Raw genomic sequence first — 3120 nt, 5'->3', positions numbered from 1 at the left:
AATAAACAATACTACTAATAGAAAGGCTGAGATAGGAGAAGCAAGATTTCAAGACCCTTATGTTGTACGCAGCCAGACACTGTCACAAACAAGCTGAAAGTTTATATAGATTGTACAATGTTGGACTTATTTCTCCAATTACCAAATTAGAGAGACCATTGGATGACAATCAACAAATTTCTTTTTTTTCATATATAGAAAGCTATTTCCTATGGAAAATCAAGAGAAATAGAAAGGGAAAGGGTGAGGAAGAGAAGCAGTGAGAGAAAGAAACACAAATGTACAGCAGGCCCTCGTCCCCCAACATGCAGGGGGGAGGCAAGAGGGGTCACAGGCTGCTGGAGTGGAGACGGGACATTCATTTAACAATGGAGTAGTAAAAAAAAAATAGTTGTTGTTGTTTTTCAAATTGAAACTTGTGGTAAAACATAGAAAAATGTACTTAACAAGATTGGTATAAAACAGAGTAAAATATCCAAATAAGCCCAAGGAGAGAGCGCAGTGCTGGAAGGGCTGGGCACGGGGGAAGCAGGGAAAAGACTACATAGAAAACTACCGGTCACCATACAGAAAGTAGGAAATGTCCCTGTTGTGGAACTTAAGTACAAAACGACACTGGCATCGCATCCCCTCACCATCTCACCTCAGTAGCTCTGGGGGGGGGGCGCGGAGAGGTGTTACAAACAACAAGAAAGAGCAGTTTAAAAACCTCATGTTTATCTATGTTCCACCCGCTCTTCAGCTGACAGCATCATTTACCTTGAAAACCTTTACTTCTAAACCAAATTCATCCAGGTCTCAAAATACTCTTAGGAAATCTACAAATGCGCAATACACAGGGCTTGCTGGGATCACTGTGTGCTGGAATCTGAAAGATGAAAATAAACCTGCAGACTAAATGGTGAACACATTCAGTTTTTTTTTTAAAGCATTTCTCCATGAAATATATGTTTCACATTGTGTGTATATATATATGTATGCATACACACATACAGGTATATATGTCTATAAAATTCTCTGTGGTTAGAAACATATTTAAACTAACAGCCACAGACCACCGAGACCTGTCCTCGTCTGCCTCTGCTCAGTGATGCTGACGCTGAGGTCCTTCCTGGTCAGAAGCAGGCAGCAGTGAAGCTGTGGCCCGGCTGTTGCACCCGATACTTCTGGCTGGGCCCTCACACAGCACGTGCGTGCTCACACATGCAACCCTGCTTGTAAGGAAAGGACTGCTTGAGACGTTAGGGTCTGCCGGGGCAGTGCAGTGTGCTCAGGATGGGATGACTCTGCCAGTGAGGAAATAGCTTTGAGGAGAAGCAGTCGGTTTCATGGAGGGCACATACATAGGAAGGTTCTGGAGGAGGGGCCTTGAGCTTGTGCCTCAGAGTCCAGTTTATCGTCTCTATGGAAACTCCTGACTCTGCATCTTGGGGACTGTGTGTGTCTACATGCTGGTGGTTTTTATCCCTACCTGCTGCCCATGCCCTTTCCTACTTCTCGGTAAGGTTTAGCAACAAGAATTTATACAAAACCAAGATTCTTCCGGAGTTTTCCTTGGACTCCTAAGGAGGACTCAGAGAGCTGGAGCCCTTGGGAAACAAGATGGCAGAGCTGAAGTGAAAAGCAGTCTCTCTCTTCAGGAGGGATGTCCCTCACCCCTTTCACAGTACCAAAGTTTCTTTGCAAAAATAGTATCTGAGGTACAAAAGGAAAGGCAGATGTGCTTGTGAATGCATCTTGCCTGGTCTGGTCCAGGATCAAGGGCTGTACAAGAACAGGGGTTAGGAGCAGCTGTTTCCAAGGTCTCTGGCTGTCAATGGCAAAGGTTGGTCCCCCACTTGCTCAGTGTCTGCTCCCTGAGACAGTCTTCACAAGAGCTTCCAATGGAGGATCTCCAAGACCATTCGCTTCCGGAAATATGGCATGTGTTGCTGTGTGAAGTTGATCGGTCTGTCTTTGGTAATGCAGTCAGCATATTTGCAAGCAAACATTCCACAGTCACTTCCATTCATCTGCTGTGGGATTTCCTGGCTTTTCTTGCTGAAGAGCTGTCAGCCATTGGTGTCAAACTCTTTCCTTTTCTTGTCAACACTTTTTTGTTTTAGGTATTGCAAGAGCATCCTGCAGGCCTCGTTGTTTATTCCACCCATAGACTCATAGTAGGTGATGCTCTTCTTTCTAAAGTCTACAACAGCTAGACACCACTGCACACCCACGTGAATGGGCACCAGAAGAATGTCAACAGAAAATACATCCACATTCTTTGTCCACTGTTTCACTGCCTGTACACTTGGAAATCCCTTCTCTTTACTGCGTTCCATTAGCATATTCATGTAGAAATTGATGATCTCATCATTGAGCCGGTTTAGATGGTTTAGAGTCTGAATGTCTTTGCATGTGATGGTCAAGCGGAATGCCTCACTAAGGACTTCATCCTGGTTACCATTACGAAATACATTTTTTATTTCTTTTTCTATTTCCTCTGTAATTTCAGGAAATTCATCTTCACTATCGGTCAGTTGGTGACTTTCCTTCCTGGTTTCTTGGGCAGCTGTGACAGGAATCTCTTTTTCAAGAGGTACACGAAAGTGAAGCTCTATGGAATCAAGTACTGCATGCTCCTGCAATCTCTGGTTTTGAAGCTGTAGTGTTAATGCTTTCTGTTCTTCCATCTGGCACAATCTTTCCCGAGCTCGAGAATCATAAACATTAGCTAATTCTTTTATCCATAGCTCTTCCTGGAAGAACGTAGGACTGCTAGAGAGCAGATCCATGACTGCTAAATAAGAAATAATGTAGGGGCAAGTACGTCTCTTCAATGGACTGAGGTATCTGGAAGCTGGAGTCTGAGAGTCTTTCACTTTGAGTAAAATCACAGTCTGACCCTTTGGACTGTGCATTTGATGCTGGTAAGCTATCTGGCTGATGATGTGCAGAGAGGTGATGGTGAGGGTCAGAGTCTTTGGATCCAAAGGCAACATCCTGGGTACAGGATGTGACATGGAATGTGCACTCTGGGACAACTGCTCCTGTGCAATTAAAATGCTGGCAGATCCAAGGATGACGTATCAGAACCTATGACGTAAGACGCACAAGAGTTTCCATTTCTCTTTTTTTTTT

At 44.1% G+C, this 3120-nt stretch overlaps 1 pseudogene and 1 gene segment (V, D, J or C); both read right to left on the bottom strand.

The window, feature by feature from the left end:
* The window catches only part of LOC116099048, a 105712-nt gene that overhangs the window by 81819 nt on the left and 20773 nt on the right, over positions 1 to 3120 (bottom strand).
* Positions 1825 to 3120, bottom strand: part of LOC116099046 — a 5024-nt pseudogene continuing 3728 nt past the window's right edge.

The sequence above is a fragment of the Mastomys coucha genome, unplaced genomic scaffold (assembly GCF_008632895.1).
Source record: "Mastomys coucha isolate ucsf_1 unplaced genomic scaffold, UCSF_Mcou_1 pScaffold20, whole genome shotgun sequence".
Lineage (NCBI taxonomy): Eukaryota > Metazoa > Chordata > Mammalia > Rodentia > Muridae > Mastomys > Mastomys coucha.
This window is presented reverse-complemented; position numbering and strand designations above follow the sequence as displayed.